The 23,848-nt window shown below is 37.2% G+C and overlaps 1 protein-coding gene across 38 annotated transcripts in view; it reads right to left on the bottom strand.

Moving 5' to 3' along the window:
- The window catches only part of Lingo2 (leucine rich repeat and Ig domain containing 2), a 1,124,971-nt gene that overhangs the window by 47,614 nt on the left and 1,053,509 nt on the right, over positions 1 to 23,848 (bottom strand). The window contains exon 1 of one of the 38 annotated variants that reach the window (XM_063252397.1): positions 3,951 to 5,216. The exons of the other annotated variants lie outside the window; for them this stretch is intronic. The gene's annotated coding sequence lies outside the window, so the exon portion shown is untranslated. Of the gene's footprint in view, positions 1 to 3,950; positions 5,217 to 23,848 lie in introns of those variants that run through there. 38 annotated transcript variants of the gene reach the window in all.

Consider the following 23,848-nt stretch of genomic DNA (forward strand, 5'->3'; position numbering starts at 1 on the left):
TTCTAAGCTGGTCATGCCACTAATTGGTAACTCTGGATAAAACTCAGTCTTTCTGTACTTCAATTTTCTTAATTCTCAACTGGGAACATTAACACTGTCCTACTTACCTCTCTGGGTCAAATGGGACAAAAATAATTTGTAAAGCACAAAGCTAACGTAACAGGTAATTAAGTCTGGCTTTGATAAACTGATCGCATATCTACAACATTCTAATGGTATTTCAGATTTTGTTAGGCCAGAGATCTTTTATACAGCAAACAAACTATGAATTTCAAAGTAGTTTAAAAATTGGACAAAGCATGCCTAAAAACTATTTTCTCCTGATAAGAAAATCAGAGAACTTATTTAATTGCCTTCCTTTAATCCTATTCAATTTTGTGGATTTTATAGTATTTTTAATGCTATGAAAAGAAGTGATTGTTTCAACCAAACTGGATGTATCTGATATAAATTGATCTACAATGCCTGTACCAAAAGAAACACATTCCCCTTATCTGAATTATTAATTAGCTTCCCATGAGTTTTAAAATTGCCACTGTGAACATGCCCACACAGAAGAGGGGAAGTGACGGTTTAAGCAATGACATAAACCAAAGCAGAAGGGCACTTTCCCTTCTCTGTTCACAGATTACAGAAGAAGCAGCAGTCTGGGGATGAGTGACATGTGCACCAGTACTTGGTTACCTGTGGAGGATGTTGTCCTCAACATCTCTTCTCATGATCTGCCTTGAGGAAGGAAAGGAGACTTGTTTTCAGAGCAGAGCACTTTGTCTTTGTAATGGAATTGTATCATTACAAAATCAAACTTCCATTCTACATAGGTAGATCCAGAATTTTCTATATTATAATTTTTGAGACCAAATGGATGAATTAAAAAATGAAAATAATAGCTAAAATTTATATGCCAGACCTATGCTGTATTGTTTCTGGGAACCATGTAATTTATTCCTGACAGAAAATCTGTGAAGTAGATACTGTTATTGTCATTGTTTCATAGATGAGGCAATTCTCAGAGCCCTAAGGATGTGCCTGATGTCACAGACTAGTAATTGGACTGGCTTTATCATCTGCGCCTTTACCCACTGTACCATATGGATTCAGTTTTCAAAAAAGGGACTATTAAAATTTCACCTTAATTTTTTGAGAGATGAAGTTTTAAGAAGGTGATTCATTAAGTTATAGAAAGGTGTGAATTTAAATTTTATACCTTTTATACTATTCCCAGTCGAGTGGATGCTGGGTTGGCAGTCAGCCTAGGTAGAAAACATATTTTTGTGACAGGAATATATTATGAGCTGGACCACTCCCCTGATATTTGACAGAACCTTCTGTGTAGGTTTTGATCTAAGTTTGGTTCCAACCACATAAGTCTCTGTGAGGAATCCCGTGAGAAGATTGCACTAAGGCAGCAACAAAGATTTCTGTTTCAATCGACTTTTTATGTAAATGGGAAAATGAACCAGAAGCAAACACCTGAAAATTCATAAGATGCTATCCTTCAATAATTATGCAATATTCATGAAAAGAGACTATAGGCATCATGCTAAAATCCAGACTTTATCTACACTCTTTTTCTCACTCAAAAAAATAAAAGAACAGAAGGAAGAAAAGATGCTCACAACCACAGAATGTGGAGAGAAGACAGAAAGAGGCATTTCACTGTAACTCCTAAAGGAGAATATCTGAGAATTAAACTTGCCACACAAGCACACAAGAAAGAAGGCTTTAACTGCTAGGGAAAGCCACACCTTTCTGGATAACTAATTCATTATTTTAGGAAATAGAGAACTCTAAGGGCCCCAAGAATTTTTTCCTGTGGCTTACTCTTATCTCCTCAAAAGAAAATTATGTTTTGCTTTTGCACTTTCCCAGGTTACCATGACTCCCTGGCTACTAGTATAAACAAGAATAAACTATTCAGGAGCATCTACTGCAAATGATGATATTCTAGGGAGAGCTCTTGACTACATATCCTCAGAGGACAGGTTTTATTGGAAATGAAAAAAGGAAACAAGAGTACAATAAACAGCACCAGTGTCACCACACTCTTTTTAAATGTTTTACAACAGTATATTAGTGAAATATATAAAGTTATTATAGGAACTGCCCTCCCAATTCCATGGGAGCCCGAATGTCCCACCCAAGGCGATTGATGCTTGCCAGAAAAAAACCAGTGTCAAGTGTCAAAAAGTGACTGCAACTATCTATTTTTTAATAAGGAAGATCTGGATTAAGAGACTTAGCAAGCCATCTGTCCCACATTTAGGTTCTGAGAACGAGCCCCAGCAGGCTTTGGTTCAGTCAAATGTGTCCTTGCCTGCTTGTAGCTCTCCCTTCCTTGTGGGTGTCACTGGAAAGGACATCTATTGAAAAAAGCCTCTCAGAGCTGGCTGCATTGTGTAGGTCATTTGTACTTTACCCCCTTTGCTTCTGGATTGAGAATTAAGGCCAATTCATCTCTAGACTCAGCCTATGCATTAATTCACTCCTGAATTTTAAAAACTTTCAGCCTTCTTTTGACTAGACAGGAGCCATCTCTAGCTGAACTGTAATTCAGTGCAACAAATGCCTACGAGGGCTTTGAGCATATGGCAAAAATGAGCAATACATAGACTTATTTCTAAACAAGGGCTAATTCCAGACTAAATGTTTGTGTTCCTCTGGAGTTCCTGCTCTGACTTTTAACTCCTAACATGCTGTATTTGGAGGTGGGGTCTTTGAGAAGTAACTAAGTCATAACCAGCTCTCCACGAATGGGATGGGTGCCCTCATACAAGAGACTCCTTTACCAGGTAAGCACACAGGGAGAAGATGCCATGCTTGAACCAGAAAGTTGAATCTCACCACTCACTATTTTTGCCAGTGCCTGGATCTTACACTTTCCTCTCCTCTTCAACTATGAGAAGTAAATCTCTGTGGTTTGTAGTTCACATAACCTATGGTATTGTGTTATAGCAGGCTGAGTGAATTAAGGTATTTTCTAGACAAATTTACATTTACATTCAGTACAGAATCCAGCACCGAAGCCTAAGATACCATCACACAGTTCTATAAAACTCTCCCACTGACATTTTACTATATATAGTCCTAAAAAGTTCAAAAGTGGAAACTACAGAGCAGCACGTGATACACTAATCAATACCCAGTTAATTGAGAACTTACTATGTTACCGGCATCGTGTAACAACCTTGAGAGGAAATTAGAATTTATTTTATGAAAACATCTGATTTACAGAAAATTTAAATTACTTTTCAAAGTCACAGAGCTAGTAAGCCATAGAACTGGAATTCAGTGTTAGTTAATCCTGTTCTAAACCTCATCCAGCAGTTAAACCAAACTGAGTTAGTACGCTCTACCTGGTGCACCAGTTACATCAGTTGTCACGGTCACGGGAACCCTGGGTAGGACTGACCTCATGGCTGAGGGTGTGTCATGGGGAGAAGGACTAGATGGAGCAACATTGCAAGGCTGGCAGCTGCTGTCCTGGGCGGATTTGCGATCCTTCCTTCTATCTGCTGTCCACAGTCTCTAATCTCAGTCTCCCCAGTCACTAATGTTTATCTTCTATGTTCATTTCCTAAGAGTTGAATGTGTGTGAAAAATATAGTAAAGGAGAGAGAACTAGGATCAGTATATTCTTGTTCATTGTTTACCTGGTGATCTTGAGTGTATCAATCACATTTCCATTGCTGAACAAAATGCCTGATATAAGCAATTTAAAGAAAAAAAAAAAGGGTTTATCTTGACTGTTGATTTCAGAGTTTTCACTCCCTGGTTAGTTGGCTCCAAAGCAGAAGAATCATGATGGAAGGGCATGGCAGAGAAAAGCTACACAATTTATGGTGGCCAGGAAACCGAAAAGATTTTAAGTAGAGTCAGAGGGGAAGGTACCAGACACAAGATATTGTTCCCAGACACAAGATATGGTTCCATAAGTTTACGTGACTTACCAGATAACAGCCAGAAGTGAGCTTTACTAATCTCCTAGCTGACTCTTGACCCAGTCAAGTTGGCAGTCAGTATTAACCATCACATTGTGGATTGCCACATCCTCTCTTTTTTAAAAATACAACCTGTTAAAATGAGTGGTCTTTAGGATCAACAATTTTATATTTAAGCATATATTTTGAGTAATTTAACAACTAATCAGTTTTTAAATTATGTTGTAAATTTTATGTTATATTATTCAGTATTCTCCCCCAGCTAGTAAGTTACCAGCATAAAAAAGAAAATAGAGATACAAGAAAACATGTAGTCATTACAGAAAGCACATTTATTTGCCCCACTCTATCTCACCTATGCAATAGTACTAACATAGGAGAGAATATTCTACTTTGATCCTTTGATGTCAATCACAGAGATAAAAACAAAAACTCTCCTGTGTTGAAAAATGGACAAAGGCTTGCAAAGGAAAAAAATTCTTGCTCATAACTAAAGGAACTAAGCCATTAATGTAAGTTAAAACTGATGACAATCATTATTATTTTCCTCCTCCTTCAAAGAGGAGGAACCACATCTCATGAGCAGTCACCATCTCTCAAAAATTAAGGAGGCTGGATTCCACTCTTCTTCTGTGTTGATACAGGAAGTACACAGAACCCGAGGTATGCAGCAGCTATTTCCAATACCAGAGATTTAGAATACTTAACTCATACTTTACTTGCCTGAGTATTTTGCCTGAGTATAGAGAGGCTGAAGTACAAAGTACCTTCTGTGCCACATCAGAAGACACAATGTGTAGTAATGAAGCCAATTGGAACAAACTGAGCAAGGCAGAGTCCCACTTATAAGGCGCTCAAACTGATACGATGTGAAGTATCTTCCTACACTGGTTGTGATAATTACCTGATTATGTCAGCTTGCCTAAGAAATGTCCAATTAAATTGGATAAGCATCGTGCTGGGTGCTGGATGTGGCTGAGGGGATTTACTGAAGACAGAAGAGTCACCCTGGGTGTGAGAAGTACAGGTTTGTCACCTGAATGAATACAAGAAGAACAAAGCAGGCTCACTTCTGTGTCTTCAGAGAGTTCCAAGCTTCACTTCCATGTGGGACATCATCTCTTAGCTTCAGCCTTGCATCACAGACCCTCTGGACTCTTGATACAGACACACACGCGACACTACCATGAGCCCCAAGCCTTTGACTAGATAGTTAGATCTCTACCGCACAGACAGTCCTTCTGTACTCTAGCACCCCAGACTCTGTGGGTGGCCACTATAAGCCTGTCTTATAAATCTTTATATATTTGTGTATCTTACATTAAATTTGTTTCTCTGGTAAGCTCTCACTGAGACACAAGTTATTCATTGATTTCCTGGTCAATGAACTAGCAAAGAAACTATTTAATTAACAATCCACTTTGCAGGTTAAATCTAGCCCTTCAGTGCCTTTTCCATAGAGACCTGGCCGTGGAGGACAAACCATCCAGGACTCTGGGCATCAGTATTTTATTCAAAACTACTTTTTAGCTTTCAATTTGCAGAGCTAGAATGCACTGGTAGTGCCTTTACAAGGAGTGTCTTCAATGTTTTGACCACCACTAACTAAGTGATTAGCATGCCTTGAGCTATCTTTATGCAACAACAGATGTTTGCCTTGGCGTCTTCCCAGCACTCCTGTGTCATCAGGTCTAATATTCTTTTTTCCATTAGTTTGTGTGCTATTCATTTCTGGTCCTCAGAAGCAGCTGGTTCTCTGTGGCTAGCCTATCTGAGATGGGTGAAGATACTGCCACAGCCCTGGTACAGGTCAGATGTGAGGTGCAGGCAGCTCGGAGGATAGAGCAGTGGTAGAAGTACCCCTTAAGTGGCACTTCCTCTCAGGGAGAACCCTGTGTTCATATTTAGCTTCTAATATGACATAATGAATTATGAACTGAAGGTAATTGGAAGATTTGTGCCCTCTGTGCAGAACAGAAGTTTAATGTATGAAAGCAAACCACAGGTCAATTAAGAGACTTGATCAATATTTATATTGCTCTTTAATGAAAGGAAATAACCCTCATAGATTTTTCCTTGGGATTGCTGATGAGTATGTATTTCTAGTCAACACATGGGGCTTTTCATTGATCTGAGTCAAATTAAAATTTTATTATCAAGTTGGACACCCATCTGTATTTTCTAGAAGTTGCAGTCATTCTAAAAGTCACTTAACACTCTTGCATTCTATTTTTCTTCCTCTCTCCTTTGCTCAGAATTAACATTTATGTGCACACTACGTGTAAAACACTTTCTCTTATCTCTCAACAGGGTAACATTACACTTTTCAGCTGATAAGGAAATTGAAATAGACTTGCCCATTATGACACAGGAAATAAAAGGCAAAACAGCGACTCCTACAGACCCTGCTTTTCCTGACCTATAAATTTATGTTATTTCTGCAACCATGCACTGTTTCTTGGGGGCAGAAAGAAGGTTATTTTATACTGAAGCTTTGTTCAAATGATGATGAAAAAGGATAAATAATGAGAATGACAAGGAAAAGTCCTGTACTAGCAAGCAGCATCGCTCTTAACCCAGTCAGGAGGGCCCTGGGGCTGTTGCCCCTGTCTTGTTCAGAGCACAGAAACTTAAGTCTACACAGGTGAGTGAAGGTCCAGAGAGTCAGATGCGGCACCTACAAGTCAAATGATTGAATTCCTTATGGGTGATCCTAACACCTTCTGAGACTCAGTTTAGTTGCTTGGAATTTAACATCTCAAAAGCAAATACACCGTATCATGAAGTTTCTATTTTCTGTTTGGGTTGAGTGTCCTCACTTTGTTTAAAGGATGATTTTAGACATCCAAGCAACACACATCATATTAGGTAGTTTGAAGTTTAATCAATGAAATCGACCGAGAAAGAACTCAAAAGTCACACTGCCAGATTCCCTGTTCACGCAAAGTGCAGACACTGAGTCTCCTCTTCCATTTGATCTAGACTGTCTGAGAAAAATGTAACTTTCTTCCATTATGAAACTTTAAATTATAACTGCATTCTGTTCAGTGGGCTCAAGGCTCTGGTGACAATCAGCCCTGAAGTACAGGGTTTTTTCTGACAAAGATTTTAATAAATATTATGTTTGAGGTCAAAATTTTGTCTGTTCTTCCTGTGAACACTGGGACTTGGATTCCTGCTAGCTGGTCTGATGCATGCTCTCAATCTGCTAAAAAATACACCACAAATAATTTATAATCATGCAGCCACTAGAAAGGAAATGAAATGTGCTTCCGGGGCTAATATTGACAGATTTCTGGAAATGTGAGTTTTTTGTTGTGAAAATGTATACAGAGTCACACATCAATGCATCCGTGCATGCCTGAATGTATGTATACACAACTGACACTTTTACATGCTTCCTACATGCCAGGTTCTATTCCAAGAACTTCACATGTATCAACCAATTCTTCTAACAGTCATATGCAGTTGCTTCTTTACCCATGTTGTAAATGGGAAGCTGATATATAGAAAGGTTAAATCATCTGGTTTATTTAGCTCAAATAGCTAGTAAATAGCAAAACAGTGATATTAATGCTGAGCAGTGGTTGTAAAGAGGATGCATCTTTACTTTGCTATGCAGGTTTGAGATTTTTTTCTGAAAGGAAAGAACCTAAATGTGAATCTCAGTTTCATTTTCCTGATTTTGGACAAATCCTTTAAATATGGTTGGCTTCAGCTTCCTATCAGTAAAGTAAGAGTAATCATAATATCAGCCTCACATGACAGTTGAGTGAAGCAAGTGAGAAAATGCATGCAGAAGTGTTTTATAAACTCTCAAGTGGTACATAAATGCCATTAATCAGTTGTAGCTGTAGCATGTAACATGCACTCTTTCTTTACTGCTTTGTACTCTATTTTCCTGCCCTCTTGCCCATAGACCAAACATCTGAAGAGACACAGCACTTACAAATAATAACTTCTCGTAAAATAAATTCCAGTAGTCCTTGAAATAGCTTCATAGATACTGACTTGTTAATGAATATATGTATGAATCCAACCTTTTATGTCTCAGAAAATGAAGTAATAATTTCTGAGCAATGGGTACAAATTTTGTCATCAAGTTAAAGACAATGTACGCAATGCAAAGTCTCTATTACTGCAAATGTTAAAAGCTAAAGTATTAGCTAATCATACAGCTGTTACTGAAACAGCAGGACTCATGTTCTACACTATACATGTACTGAGGAGAAGGCTGCCAATCATCTGAAGTAGTGTGAGCTCAGCAGAAGAGGTTGTGAGGCAGTGAGATGACAAGAGGGACAGGCTCACAGCCTTGATTCTAGGTTGAAAAAACCCAGATACAAGCCATCGTCCACATTATTCAAAGACCCCAAACTCAGCTTTGCACCAGTTTCTCTAGGGGCTGAAACTAGCGGTTAATAATCACAAGCTTCGGGCTCTGGGAGCATTATGGAAAGGACGTTGCTGTTTTCTGAATGAAGGTGGTTTAGGAATTCTACTACAGACCACTAAATCAATAGGAAAAATATTTAATTTGTTATTTTGTTTCTAGTTGTGAAGTAGAAGCCATAGCTAACATTTGTCCTGTTAAATCTTACATTCTAGAAAAAGAATGAGGTAAGGAAACAGGCATTTACTGAGACTATGCCAACCAACCAGTATTCATGAAGTTTATTTTTCAAAATCTTGTAAACAACCTACACGTGATATTAGTATTATTCACATTTTATATATGAAGAAATACTTAAACAACTTGTTCAAGGTCACTCAGTTATACATACCATAATTGATATTGGGAAGGAGAAAACAATAAAGATTTAATCATAAGATAAATGATAGAAGCAATAGAGGAAATACCTGCATTATTTTCGATTAAAAAAAGATTAAGCATGTGGGTCTTAGTTGACTCAGAGTTATTTTAGTTTGACAGTTTCCGTGTGAATAAATATATGGAAATGAGACAACAGAACTGTTATGACAGTCTTTCTGAAGGAGGAGGGAGGGTGTGTCTATCAGTGGCTTCACACCCTTCAGCATGAATGTCACAACACATCAGCTGTGTGTAGCATGTACGTACAACATGTATTTATTCTTTCTCCCAGTTTTTGATTCTGAATCTGTTTTGATGTGAATGCATGATAATTTTAGTGAGTCAAAATAGTATTTCAATAGAGAATTCATTCTAATGGTGTTATAGGAATTTAATTATTTTATATTTTTGTTTAGTTTTTAAATTCAGAAGTTATAATAGTTCTAAACATTAATTGTCCATACACACATTTTAAATGGATGGTTTACATATATTTTATAATTCTATTTTCCCTTAAGTTTTATTTGGGGTGTGTATATGCATAAGTGTGAGTGTGTGTGTGTGTGTGTGTGTGTGTGTGTGTATATCTGCACACATACATATATGAAATATAATTTTATGTCAGTTGAATCTGGTAAAAAAATTAGGTTATATGTTTTGTAAAAAAGATAGTATTCCAAAATTTAGCAAGTCACCAATCATAAAAATTCATACTCTTCATTCAACATAAAAGGTTAGAATATATCAAATTTTACCCACTTGTTTTGAAACACAGACAAGATACTACATTTGGACTCTGGAAAGCTTGGACAAATTCTATCCTGACTAGTTAAATTTTCATCTCTGAGTGAATTAATAATACCAACTCTTTGGGCTTTGTATTTTTATTAATAACATGAAGATCGTAATACCTAACTTTCAGGCTGGGTACTTACAGGTAAAATGTGATTAAGGAGCACATTAGGTGGCAAATATAATTGTCAATGTGTTTGTAATTATTACTCTTACATATTTTTACTGTTTTGCATTGGCTATTATTCAGATGTTATTGCATTGGCTGTTCATTTTTATTAAATGACAGTTTGGATGTACAAATCTCGTAATTTTCCGACACCTCTGAAGCCATCCTGAATATTCCAGGAGACAGAATGGGAAACAGCTGGGTAAGATGCCATGTGCAGACAGAGTACAGTGAGGTGAAAATTGCAGTGATGAGAAGTGGATGGTGAAATCAAACTGAACTTGTTCTTTTGTTATTCTGGCTGACTGGAACTGAGAATTTTCAATTCCCTCTCCAACCTGAGAAACTTCTCACTGGGAAACTCACAACCATATTTATAATAGAGGAGACAATTTTATTCTCAGGAATTCCTCTTAGAAAGGGAACTGCAGTGTTGGAGAAAATACTATTTTTCTTGGTGGTGAATGGTGAGCCTCTGCAAAAATTGGTTCAGCAAGAATTATTAAGTACAAGGCTTGGAATAGAGCTGTCAAGGGGAGAGAAACAGAAAGACAGAGATAGAGACAGAATGGAGACATTGAGAGGAGTGAGGGACAGAGAGATTCAGAGAGAGAGAGAGAAAAAGAGAGAGAGAGGGAGAGAGAGGTAAGAAGGGAGAAAGAGACAGACAGACAGAGACAGAGAGATGGACAGAGAAAAAAGAAAACATGCAGAAGGAGAACACAGGAGGAGCCAGCACATTGCCTATGCCATGTGACATTACCCTCTTCCCTACATTATCCTCAATCCATATTCAGTAGAAAAGAAAAGAACTCAGAAAAAACTGAAGAACAGAAAGAACAAGAAGTGACAGAGAAGTGGGAAGTGATTGATTCCTTTAAAACTGACATCTGTAATCCCTGAAAACAGTTATAGGAGAGGTAGGTTCTTCCCAGTCTTCACAGGGGTGAGCTTAATATCTCCTACCATATATTGAAGGTTCAGATACAGCTAATCCAGAGTGTGCAGGAGTGGGGGCTTCTTAGGAGCAGTTATCCATTTACAATTTACTGACAGCCTGTGAAAGGTCAGCAAGCCTATGGGCGTTCCTCCACGTTTGTGCAAAAGTGCACAGGATAGAATAGGAGTGCAGGTGGGAACTGGGGAGGAAGACAGAGCCAGCAGGCTGTGGATGGAGCATGGAGGAAAGGTTTCTTTAGGGGCATTTTCTTGAGACTCAAACTATTTTTCAAGTGACAAAAATATATACTCTATAATCACGATGTTAAAAATCACTTAAGATATGTTTTTTTTTAAACTACAGGGAAAGGAGCCAGAAGATGGTAAGATGCTTAGAAATAACAAAATTGAGTGGGGGAACTTCCCTCACTTTCCAACAAGATGAGGGTTTCCTGCACAACATTTTCTCTTTTCAGGGTGAGGAAGACCTGCTCTTTGGGTTATTTTCTATGAAGAAGATGGTGATCATAGTAGTTCATATGTTTCACTCGGTGTATCATATCATCTTGTTTGTGAGCCTGGGGCCATTATTAATCTTGCTGCAACTCATCTTCTATTTGATAAAATGGAGGTCCAAAATCTGTCTTACAGAATCTTGAAGAGGTTAAAAGAAAATGACTCTTAAAATGGGTCAATTTAATCCCCTGCCATTCCTTCTTGATAAGTAGTCATTAATTTTTAAGCTAAATGATAAACATTTACTAGATGACAGAGTATTCTTTTAGCCATTGAATAATTTCTCTATATAATCTGTTCAACTGTGGATCTGAACCTCATTTTTAGCTTTGTGTGGATCATACCCAAAACAACTGTGAAAAGAAGCATTACATTATTGTTTGGATAAATAAGATATCTGGCTTGAAGTTGTTCATTTTGCATTGTAGGATAAATCACTCAGCCATGGGAATATTGGGATTAAAAATGGAAACTCTCTGGATTCTTACATGATATTATGTTTCTTAGATGATGGCCTTAGAGCATCCAATAAAATCATATGGAACCATAAAGAACCTATGGAATGAGGTGCCTGGCTTCATTTATGACTCTGGTATAAAAATCCCTCAAATTCAGTTGCTATGGTTTGCCTCCCAAAAGTTCATGTGCTAGGATTTTGGTCCTCATCAGTGGTGTCAAGAGGTGAAAGATCTTTAAGAGCTTGGGGCCTTCCAGATGATGATAAGATCCTGAAGCCACCACTCTTGGGAAAGATAAGGCAGTTCTAGTGGTTCTGGGTTGGTTGCCCTCGAACGGGTTTGTTCTGAAGAAGTGAAGCTCCTCCTCACTGATCTCTTGCTCTGTCTCTTGCCATGTGAGGTTTTGCACATGTGCCATTTGTCCCCAGGGCATGCTTTCCTATCATACAATGCCATTCAGTACATTATGATGCAGCCAAGAAATCCCTACACGTTTTGATCATGGCTCGGATTTCAGCCTCTAAACTATGTCTCCATAAACCTCTTCATATATTACCAACACTAGTTATTGTGTTATAAAAATGCAGAACAGACTGACACCAATTGACTTCCTCGCAAATCTCTTCTTTGCTGACTCTTTCCAACTCTTGAAATGGCACCACCACTTACCCATTGCCTAGGGCAAAAGTCCAGACTCCTCCTTTATATACACACACACACACAGACAGAGAGAAAATTGACTTCATCCTTCAACATGTTCTTCTTGAATACAAACTATGTATTGAAGATGAGGCAATAGTATAAAATTCCCATCTGAATAAAGGTTACATTCTGTAAGGGAAACCATGCAATCAAAAAATAAGCAAGTAAATACATAATACAATTTCAGGTAAAAAGAGGGACTTCAAACAAAAAAAATTTTTCCAAGCAGTCAGAAGAGAAATTAAAAATGTACTAAGGTGGTAAATATCTTGGTAGCTTTCAGCAATAATAACAAAGCTGGCCCCCTAATCTAATAACTAAAGGGGCTAGTGAGACCCAAAACATACAAAGCATCCTGAGAAGGGGAAAGGTGCAAAATAGCCTAAAAAAGGAAGGCAGAAAACATTGCTAATAGTGTATCAGGATTTAAAAGTCACAGTAGTCTTATTGCTCTGTGTAGTTTGATTTTATTTTGTTCTGGTCTGTCTACTCATATCAAATTTGAGGGCACAGACATCTAACCCAAAAAAAGCAGGTTATACCATGGTAATTATCCTTAATTTCCTATTAATTTAAACTGAAACCCTGTATTACTTACATTGTCTTACTATGACTGATCTTATTTGAATCTGGTTTTTTGGACTGTGGTTTTGCCTTGGCTGATTTTATTCAAATTTGGTATGCTTCATAGTATCAAGTCTAAAAGTAGAGGCAACTGCTCTGAAGATGACAAGATGTAAAAGATATCCCTACCGGTTTTGATTACTAACCACTCTCAAGTCCTACAATGTTTTCAAAGTTGTGTTTTTATAAAAATAGCTACGTAATATTATGTGTAACTATATTAAGCCTGATGATGTGGACAAGTCTATTGAAAATAACAAGAGAAAGCATAGTAACTATGGTAGATCACCTAATATTGTGGTCTTATATGACTTTTTCATTGCATATTTTTCTAGGAATTTGTTTCATTGTCTTGTTATGATCTGTTTTTCCCTATAATACAGAGGATAGATATATATGTAGAAATTCACACATGGGAAGAATTTTTAAACTATTTATGGGAACAGATTATATAATGCAAGATGTAATGAACAGATACTCTGAAGAGAGACACTAAGAAACCCAATGCTAATTCTGTAGCATTATGATATAAAATTGAGCAATACTATTATTCACTGTTTGGAGTGATATTAGTCTAGTCTCTAAAGTTCAATTTCAACATACATAAAGATAAGGGCAGCTTCTATGAAGAGAATGAGAGACATTATGGTAATCAGTATTGACTTCCTCAATGTCAGATCTTGAAGACCTAAAAAGCCTTCATCATCCTGTAATGATTTGATTAGTTCTATAATACGCAGTATGTATTCAATGTGTGCAAAGACAGGGACAACTATTTGGAAGAAAACAGTGAAAATCTCCAGTGGACTTGCTTTGAAATCTGTATTTCTTTAAATTGTTTCTTTATGAACTGTTTTTTTTTTTTTGTTTTGATATGTGTAATCTTCCCCTCTTTAAAATAAAAAAACAAGTGTGTAGGACTGATAACCATATTGCTAAGTTTTTGTTGGATCATTGAGCATAACTGTTGGCAGTATCACTATTTGAATGTCCCTTTGTATGCTTTAATTTTGTAACCTGAACAACTATTTCTAAGATGACAATATGTAACTTATCAACTGGTGATTTCTTACTGTTTATTTTTCTGTAATTCTATATTATTTCAACCCTTTTTTTTGTTTCTTTCTCTTTAAATAATAAAAAAAAAAGAGAAAGGGTGGTTCTTGCAGGCACAAGGAATGAAAATGCTTTGAGCAGACATAAGGTCCTTCCAAATCATTATAATTTGTTCAGCAATTGTATTATTGTTATGCACAAACCAAAGACCATGTCTAATACAAAAAAGTTCACCATGACATACTTTCATATACATTGTTTCATTTAGTTCTCACCCCAACAAAACCTATTTTTCTCATTTGGAACAGCTGAAGAAATAGAGATCTAAAAAGGTTAAGTCACAAAATCAAGTGGATGCCAAATTCCAGCTGGAGCTGGAATTTGAACCTATGACTTAGGACTTCAAGCCTAACTTTTCCCCTAAACCTGTCACTTCTATGCTGTTTCCAATATAGAAAAGCCCAGAAAATATCCAATACACTACAGTATGTAAAGATGAAAAAATACAGAAAACAAGAAGCACTGAGAAGGGGTCTCAGCTTTAGTTCTCTATTACTCAGTCATGTAAGTATTTGAGTCCTTGAATGTATTGTCAGTGTGCACATTTTACATAGAAAGTAGTGCATGCTTCTTTCAGTCTTACTGATTTTTGAGAAATTCCTGACTATTCCAGATTTTTTCAGCTATCAAAATAATAATTTCATATAACTTAATTATATGAACATTTCTTGAAGATAGGGGTCACATCTAATGTTCCCCTATTTCTACTACTTTCTCACTGATTAGGTATTTGTTTATGACTGGATGATAGTAGGTGTACACATCCCTCATGTAAACAGATGGAGAAGAGCTACAACAGTCTATATTCCTCAGCATATCAACTACATTTTATAAGTGCCACTGGGCTTTAGTACATCTGCAAAGAATCACGTTAATGGTTCCAATCTCCCTTCTTCTTCAGTTCAGTAAAGAGCTTCGTTCACTTAAGTCTTCAACCCAATGTATATGTGAAATAACCAGTTTCCAAAGTTGGAAGCAAAGGCATTCATAAAAAAAATTCACATATTGTTTTAGGTACTGTGCTAAAAGCTTTATGTTTGTTATCACAATGAGCTTTTGTAACAATACTATAAGGTGGAAAAGAGCATCCAGGGGTAGAGGGAGCTGAGCTATGTTATACTCCAGATCTGGCTAACCCAGGGTCTGCCTTTCCAACTACCCCACTATACTACATCATCTTTGACGAATAGCCAATGCTCTGCCTGTGAGAAGATGTCATTTAGGCTCTCCTGAAATCAGGTATCCCACACTAATTCTGCCGTCTGTCATCCAATTGCCCATTGTGCCTAAATTCAAAGAGCTAAATTTTCAGAAGCCAGGGAGCTCAGTATCTCTACTGTGAAGAGCCACTTTCCATGAAGCAGGTAGCCTCTTTTTGCCCATTTATTACTAAATTCAACCATGCAGGTCAGGGCCATTGCAGATAAACCTCACGCTGCACAAGAGAAAAACAAAAATGGAGTGGTACTCTGAAAATGCGGACATCAAAAATAAAATGAAAAGTAATACAAAATATTTATCCCAAACTCTGCTTTTCTCCCTCAAAGTACTTAGATTCAGGCTCTCACAATATCAAATAAGGATTTAGTTAAACATAATGAACAACAGCAGTGGTTGGTCTATATTGCTGTGAGTTACTGAAGGTATTGGTACAGGTTTCACCAAAGAGAGTAGGGACAGCCTAATTTTTCTCTCTGAGATGACTCACTTCAGGCTTTGAACCTTTTGTCTTGGAGAAAACAAACTAGGTGACCTCTCATGATTACCCAGTAAGTCCTTAAAGTCTATGTTCAGACGATAATTCAGAACAAAGATAGCTCAGAGCTCCACTGGAGCTCTTCACCAGCAGCCACAGTCAGCACAGCTATCTCAAGCTTGGCACTGCCAGGTGTCAAGGCGTTGTTATTTTTAGAACTGGAGGCAGTTGCCCACGTAAAGAATCTAGACAGAAAGAGAGGTGCACACAGTGTCAAGGGCAACCCAAACACATAGAAACATGACTACAATACCGATTACACAGACAGAGAGAGGACACAGCTGTACATTTGGCACATTGCACCACTGTCTGTCTCCTATGCACAGTGAAGCATTTTAGAAGATGAAAGCAGGGCCACGTATTACTTCTTTTATATTAAAGTGTGTAGTTATTTGCCTTATTTGGTAGGCAGTGGATCTGTCATATTAAAATATTACGAGTTTCAGTGGCTGACACAGTTTAGCCAACTGTCTTCCATTGAAAAACTGTCTTTGTTCCTAAACATTTTCCACCAGCCTCTTGATTTCCACAAGGACTCAATTGTCACCAAAATCATGCACTCATTTGCACTTATCTCTCTGCTAAACCCACATCAGGACTCTGGGAAATCCCCATCCTGGGTATTCAGATTGATTTCTCTTACATTTCTGCTTCTGTCCAGTGACTGGCAAAGGTGTTAGTGATAACACACGGGGCCTCAGTAACTCACTACCAATTTGATGAATGCTGACTGAAAATACTTCTCTCATTTTTTGCTCTTACCTATTACTGATAATACTCTCATTTTTTTAATATTTGAATATTAATTCCAAGAGAGAGAATAGGTGAGTAAATTGGAAAACAAAATCATTTAAATCTCAGTTATAGAAACAATGACTACATAAATTCTGACACACTAGCTCATTGTAATAAATGCACTTTGGGTAATTTATTTAAGTTATTGTGTTTATGCATTGTGTCCTATATAGGGTTAAGGAAGCAAAGAAAAGTGTCTTGAGTGGCAACAGTCAAGTCGAACACCAACAGCAGCAATGAAAACCTAGAGCATTTACACAAAGCGGTAAAGCTGTAACTGTGTGAGAATGATATCCCACGGAAACAGAGGCAGAAGTGACCAGTGCAAAAGGTTCTAGTGACGTAAAGTAAAAATAAATAATTAAAATTATATTAATGCTGTGGATGTATTGTATATATACACAGAAAAGTATCTGAAGGCAGTGAACGAAAGTGAAGCTGATTTAGCTTTCTATTTTTCTTTATTTTTGTACAAATGAATATTTAGAGAGGGAATACTAAGTAAATGGAGCCTTGTATGGAATATCACTTATGTAGATGAATCTTGCTTAAATAAAAGGGGCCTTCAAGAGCAAATTGACTGACCACACGTAGGCATGTGGAACTGGCTTGCAGAACAATCTCAGCATCACTGAAAAGGCCACATATGAGAAAAAGAAGAGCTATTCTTCCTTTGTAGTAACTAGAATACGTTGCATTAGACAGGAAGCCAACTGGACAGTCAATCATTCTCTGAGTGAAAATCGCTAATCACCTGGCCATGGTGCATGCCAGTGATTTATCGATAGATATGCCAATTTTATGGATAACATTATATTTGTCCAATTTTCTGATACTATAAGGTTAATGTTTGATGACAACTAAATGTAGGGCTCTTTTAATGGTATATGTTACATTTGGTGACTTTTGTCTCTTGTTATTATTGCCTAGGTTAAGAAATAACATGTTTTTCTTTTTTTTTTTTTTTTTTGGCAGGTAGTATTTTGAGGCTTCAATGTGAATAATTTTAGGATTATCAATGAATTTTATAAACTATAGTTTCAGTATCAACTTCGACTTTTATGCAGTCATTTCTTATTAGTCATTAAAATCCCATATCGTTTCCCTCCCAAAAATCTTTCCTGTTGACAATAAACCCTAAGTAGATTTTTGTCCTTTTATTTATACCTTCCTCTTTAAGAATACATTTAAAATGTTTTGTTCATTAGTGTCTAAATATTGATGTGTTAGACTTCACTACTTTGCTTAATTACAAGTTCCTTAAAGGGAAGTAATCTTACATTTTACCATTTACACCTAGTATCTAGCATATGGCTAAAAACATACAAAGAACTCAATACAAATTTTTTCACTACAAAGATTGATCTATATTTTCATACACACATTTTCATATCTATTATGTTCTGCTTTAGTTAACATAAGTTGCAAGAATGTCTCGTGTAGGGATATATCAAATTGAATATTTAATCTCCCAAAGAAGAATTTAAAATTCATACACACACATTCAGCAAGATTCTTTGCAAAACCATCAGTTATTCCTGACATCTAATGGTTCTTGCTGATTTCATACAAAGTTTAATCAAAGCCCAGGACAATATTCTGCAACATCCGTAATTGAGAGAAGTACTTCGGCTACTCCAGGCCAAGGGTAATTATCTACCTTTATACCTCCCTGGCAGATGTGAAAGAATTAAGATGCGCACATGCTTGTTAATTAAGGGTCAAGCTGTTCTCTGTAGTATTCAGCAAAACTCCAGCTGAAATATAATGGCATGCATTCTGAGGTGAAACTCCCAGGTTATTAAGCACTTTGAGACATGATTCTTTTTGACATAAGTGAGAGACTGTAAGTCCAGATTAAACGCAATCATAGCTCTGCTTCTTAAAACTGTGGTTTTGTGTGGATCCTTTTTGAACTTAAATTCACTGACTATAACATAAAGTATTTTTTAAGTACCTTTCTGGTTCAGACTATGATTGTCTATCATACAATCGAAGTATAAGAGTCAGTTTTATTGAGCATTTACTATGTGCCAGATATTTCACTTCACTGAGCTTATACTATGTATCAAGCTGAAATTAAATCATCTTAAATTTAACTGTAATGCAGTTGTCCTTATGAAAATGTATCTTTTGTTGGAGAACTACACATAAGTCAATAGTTTGTTCTTTCTTTCAGATCTAATGGCTTTAAAACCAGTTGAATACTGCTTTAATCCACTCATTTTCAGCCCTAAACAAATCAGTCATTCCCCAAGGGTGTTCAGTGGAGCAGGTGGTGCCTTTAGTGAACTAAAGGCTTCCTAGAAGGTATATAAATAGGTTCCAGGAAGAGGATTCACGATTCACACAGCCTTTTTCTGAGATAGACATCAGCCTACAAGTTAGTCATAGTTTGAACACTACATTGTGCTAATTTTCTATAATAAGCTTACTTGATACTCCAAGATAATGTTCATCAATTCCTACCGGTACATTCAGGCTGTCCTGCTCATGAAAGGAAAGGACTATTCCTCTTCTCACTTGAATCTGGGATGCCCTGTGGCTACTTTGGTCAACCAAACAGATAGAAAATGTTGTTATACACTGCTGGCTAGGTTGTGCAAAGATTTTCAGCTTTCCTCTGCATGTTTTGGAATGCTCACTATGATGGGTGTTTGCTCTTTACAAAGTCTACCTGCCTAGAAGTCATGCTGTGCAGAAACTTCATGGGGAAACACTTGAATGGTTCGCAGCATCTCAGCCAGCCTGGCCTGGAATTTGCCAAGATGGCTTTAACTGACTGCAGTCTGAGCCAATGTCTGACTCCGAGTTGATGACCATATGCTGCCCTGTGGATGTCTCTGGCTGCCCGAGGATGAGAAATAGAAAATGTAATTGTTTTAAATATACTTGAGTGTTTCATTTTGCCACACTTTATTTTAAAAATACACTAAGTTCATAATATCACAGAAGACAGAACTTTACATGATTCAAGTTGCTTGGTTTTACTAGAGTGTGCTGATTATAGTCATCCTCAGAATTTCCCATTACTTTTTGAACCAGTTGAAAGTTTGGCAGAGTAGAGAACTCAGGTGTGCCCAGGAATGTAGAATCATGAGGCAAGTGGTCCACAGGGGCTCAAGTTAAGTGTACCTGGAAGAAGAAAGGCACATGGCCCCTGAGTGTTGACTAAAACATTTTGAAAAGCCCAAATCAAAACGTAACTCCCTGAAATGCTACAACACTGAAGCCATAATGGCTTGGGAGGCCCTATGCAGAAAGCAGGTCCTAAGGGTACCTGGGTGAGAGACTCAGGTGGAAAAAGAAAGTGATAAATGCAAATGAGCAGACAGAATCTGTCAGGTGACCGATAAACTGCCTGTATGCTGGACCCCACAGACCCCTACAGCTCAGCGTAGTGTCTGATTGAGAGGCTTTGTGTATTTGGCAGTGGCCCACCCTTGTATAGTGGGGGGAACAGAATAGATGTTACAGGAAGGACATTCTTTGGGTTTCCTGTCCTGGAGACCATGTATTTATGGTGGTTCACTTCTTTCCTCTGATGTTTCCCTGATAGAGGCTACCACTCAGGGATCAGGATTGCTCTGCCAGAAATCTTCTTTGAGATGCTAGAGAGGTCAGTATGTACTTTAATGAATACTTCTAAATACAATGGAAAACCCTTTCCAAATGAATGCTATAGATAAAGAAAAGCAGACACTGACTTCAGACCTCTCAAAGCAATGCTATTTCACATGGATATAATGGAAATGGTACGTAAACTTTTAGGGGTAGAATGGGCTATAAATAACAAATTCTCCTGGACATTTGCTACTAGGTCCTCTACACGTGATGTCAAATAATGATTGTACCACACTTGAAAGAAGCTTTTGAGGATATTGGGTTGTTTTCCGAAATCTCTTTCTCAGATATGCAACACTGCTGTGATATTGATTCTAGATACTTAACAGGATAAGTTTACTGAAAAGCCCAAATGTGAGTAAATGAGAACCTGAATAGCACACATTCATCAAAGAAGTGCAAGGGAGAGGACACAGTCAGCAGGAGAGGCGGCAGCAGCCATACAACAGTGTACAGATCAGCCTGGCTCCAAAGTCAGCATGTGAGTGTTCATAGCTTGCGATATGTTTTCCACTGAAACATCATAAAAGATGTTAGATTTGCTGAGTAGCCTATAAAACACTGACTCAGCATATCATACAGCCAGAGAGTGGTATTTAGAGGACCAAAATAATAGAGGAAGACAGAGACAGAGACAGAGACAGAGAGAAAGACAGAGAGACAGAGGCAGAGAAACAGACAGAGACAGAGACGGTGGGGGAAGGTAGATTACAGGTCATTTTCTTTCTGGCTCCTTCTTGAAGAGACAATGAGATTTGATTAAATTGTTCAATAAAGATTGTGAAGAATAATTCTTTCTTTAGTACAGGGCTTTTGCGTAGTCCTGTGCTTATTAAAGAACTACATTTATTTACTGAATTACAACCTCTGCATTCCTGACACCCTCTTCAATCAGACAAACATTTATTGAACACCATCTGAATGCCCAACACTGTGCCATGTGCTATAAATTTTGATATTTTTTGATCTGACAGACTTGTTGAATTTTTAAAAATTGAGATACTGCTATAAAATAGATAAGAATTTTTTTTTTCTATCTGCCAAGAATGCACATCTAAAATGGCAACAGCGGCCATGTGTTTTCCTGCACTGGACCCTGCGAGGAATTTACCCAGACTCTTAGGAACTGCTGCACAGTCAAATGCCTAAAGTAATATAAAATCTAGTCTCACTTGATTAGCCATCTTCTCATGACACACCAGCTTCACTCTCAGGTGGACAGTCACCAAAGCTGCTATCTCTTACATGACAATTCCAAATTACTTTTATAAAATATTTTAGATTAATTTATCATCATATAGAAATTTAATCTTTCTTATTTCTAGACATTATCTGCTTGGGACCCATAATCACTATCACCATATTTTTACGTATCTTTAGAGAAAGTTTTAAAATCTGTAAGAGAGGTTTTTAAAACTCTTAAAAAAAAAAAAACAGATTTTTCTTCAAACATCTTACTCAGGGAGACTAAGATCTAAAATAGATCAAAGTGAGCTGCTTTGATTGAAGCAGGCTGGTAGGTTCCTATTGCCCTTCACTCCAATGGCCCAGCAGCCCCAAGGCACCACACACAACCTCTACAGAGCCACCAAACAGTTCTGAACAGCTACTGATCTAACAGATTCGTAGACTTGTAGAGTTGCTAAGTCAAGAGGTGGCTTAGAGACTACCATAAATTATGGAATAGCAGAGCAGGAAGGACTTTAGAGATCAATTAGATTATGTCTCTCAGTTCCCAGATTTTAAAAATTGAGGCTCACAAGCTTGGAGTGGTGGCGAAGGCTGTAATCCCAGCAAGGGGAGGGGGAGGCAGGAGGATGATTGTGAGTTCGAGGCTAGCCTAAACTGCATGGTGAAAAAAGACAAAAAAATAAAAGAACAAGGGTAAGAAAAGTTACAAAATGCCCTCTCAGTATCATATTCAAAACAATTTAGGGGCAGACACATTATTGCAAATCTTTTGGACATACTGTGTATAGGGGAAATGATAAAGACTATTTGGAAAAGGAATAACTAAAAGAGAAGTATCTAGCAGAGAAAGAAAAACAGAAGACATAAAGAAAAACCAATAGCTGAGTGAGATTTAGCTGTTGCTAGTTCCTCCCCAAGTTCCAGAGATGTATGAACTAAATCATTATAAAGAAGATAATGCAATCTAGTTTTATAAAAGTGATGCAGGCAATTATTTGTGACTTCTCTGATGTCCTGAGGAGATCATGTCCAAGTGAAGACAAGAAATTATAAAAATCCTGCTAGTTGCTAAATTGGGAAGGGATGCAGTCATCTGAAGAAAATTTGCTGCATTATAATTACAGGGTCCAAAATGCAAGTTTAGATCCCAACTTGATAATCGGGTTTATGAAAGGGGACATATAGCAAAAATTCCATATACTCTAGGACCAGGTACTTACTACTTTGCTGATGTAGGACGCAGTCAGGCCAATCAATTAAAGTGAGTATTACAGCGTGAGGACCACTAACACGAACCGACGAATGTAGATATAGGCAGTTTTATGTGCTTGTGTTGTCTTTTCCAGCCTGAACTCAGGCAGTGTTCAACAGATAAATTCTGCCTGCCTTCCATTGCTTTCTCCTTCTCTTCCAAACATCAGTTTATTTCATGGATGCACACATGCAGGCGTATGTATAGAATCGATAAACAACCTCATCTCAGCCCTCCTGCCCCAGTCTTCGGCAGCAATTTGTATTGAAATTTCTTCTCCAGGTAATACAGTGGTAAATGTAGTCCTTCGTAGGACTTCATTCTTTACAAATGGCTCTGAATTAGAAAGTACTACAGCTCAGAAGCCAACTTTCTAACTGTGCCTATTCATTTGTTTTTCTACTAGTAGAACAGCTGTAATAATATCAAAGAACCTTTTCAAAAAGGAAAAACTCATCCCCATTTTTGGTATTATAATTGACTTTTTGTCCATGTTCTCATTTAGTGTTTGTAATCTTTTACATTTCTAGAATAACTGAAGTTGTAATGTCATGTACTTTGATACTGTATTATGACCACACTCAATATTGTATTTGTGTACAGAGCTATGGAGTCTTTTTATCAGGGACCATTATATCCAAGATTATGTACATGGAGAGTATAAGTACTTACAAACTAATCATCCTGATTTTCTTTTGAACACCATTATGTACCAATACTGAATAAATGCAAATATGCTATCGTGAAAATAGAGTTAATTTGAACCCACTGAATGATTCGACACAAGGCTAACAGGTTTTCTTTTTGGAAGAATGAAATAAATGAACTAGCCTTTGTTAGAAAAGCTGCAAGTTGTATTATATACTCCTTAAAGCACTTGGAGGATTAGCTCCTTATTTATCTAATTTATTGATATAGTGCTTTGTCTTTTAATTGTTTACCCAACTATCTATAAATGAAATTAATCACTTCTCATTGTGGCAGTTAACACGAATAAAGTGAACACAAACACTGTGTAATTTCTTTATATATTTTAATTTTAAATACCAAGCTGGTTATATAGTTCAGCACCTCAAGCACCTGCCTGGCAAGCACAAGGTTTTGAGTTCAATCCCGGGTACCAATAAATAAACAAATAAATAAAACTAAAAAATAAAAGA

The sequence above is a fragment of the Cavia porcellus genome, unplaced genomic scaffold (genome assembly GCF_034190915.1).
Source record: "Cavia porcellus strain 051 isolate PalLab524CR breed Dunkin Hartley unplaced genomic scaffold, mCavPor4.1 scaffold_1, whole genome shotgun sequence".
Classification (NCBI taxonomy): domain Eukaryota; kingdom Metazoa; phylum Chordata; class Mammalia; order Rodentia; family Caviidae; genus Cavia; species Cavia porcellus.